The sequence below is a fragment of the Sinocyclocheilus rhinocerous genome, unplaced genomic scaffold (genome assembly GCF_001515625.1).
Source record: "Sinocyclocheilus rhinocerous isolate Xijiao unplaced genomic scaffold, SAMN03320098_v1.1 scaffold7603, whole genome shotgun sequence".
Taxonomy (NCBI): Eukaryota; Metazoa; Chordata; class Actinopteri; order Cypriniformes; family Cyprinidae; genus Sinocyclocheilus; species Sinocyclocheilus rhinocerous.
Genome location: NW_015665077.1, coordinates 1 through 903, shown reverse-complemented (window position 1 = coordinate 903; position 903 = coordinate 1). Strand labels below are relative to the sequence as shown.

Genomic DNA, 903 nt, shown 5'->3' with positions numbered 1-903 from the left:
TTCATCACACGTTTGACCCAGAGAAAACGGTCCCAGACAGCAGCAGATCTGTCAACAGGACAGACATACTCACAGTGGACTGTCTGTTCAATGAGGATACAGGATTATTGGAGTGTCCGAAGAATTCAGATGCAGCTGACAAAACTGTGAACTGGTTACTACAACAGGTATGTAACAAGATGCTCCATAAAATATGAACACTGCTCTTAAATGTTTTGAACACATTACATATTACTAATTAAGCTCATATTGCAATTTTTCTGCAGGGGGCAATAGGCATCACGATATCACCATGTCAACGTAGGTTAAAGTCACTTTATTATTAAATAAAGTATTATTAATTCTTATTATTTAGGCTTATTTGTGTTTTGTTTTTTCATTTGCATGTCCTAATTCTCAGTAACACACTTTAATTTTTTTAAACTGTCCCTTATTTGAAACAGACAAATCATCTAGCTTTACAGATTTATTGACATTTTTCACACCGGTAAGAACAAACACTTTTCTGAAATTGACTGTCTATAAAAACACTACAGTGCAACAGAACATGTATTTCAGAATAAACGGCAGCTTTCTGATGTCCTATAGTTTGGCATGAAGAACTGATGTAATAAGTTTACATGTATTAAGATATTAAGATTTTTGTAAAATACACTGTTCAATTTCAATTTTTTTCTACAACTTTCATATTTTATTTTATGGTTGAGTAACACCTGTTTCTTTAAACAGCTTTATCATTAAGTAGAACGTAAGTGCATAAGAGCTGTCAGGTCCAATAGTTCTGAACAAAGCTAATATAATGTTTCAGTATATCCAGGAATTTTTCTATCCAACATAGAAGAAGAGCAAAAATACTGACTAATGCAGAAATTACCTGTTATTTTGTTGGGGTGCAATTAACAT

General features: G+C 32.8%; 1 long non-coding RNA gene across 1 annotated transcript; it reads left to right on the top strand.

Moving 5' to 3' along the window:
- Positions 1–6: 6 nt before the first annotated feature.
- LOC107731111 (uncharacterized) lies at positions 7–488 on the top strand. Its single transcript, XR_001638744.1, has 3 exons — positions 7–167; positions 267–300; positions 444–488. It is a non-coding gene; the product is annotated as an uncharacterized LOC107731111 (long non-coding RNA).
- The last annotated feature ends 415 nt before the right edge of the window (positions 489–903 follow it).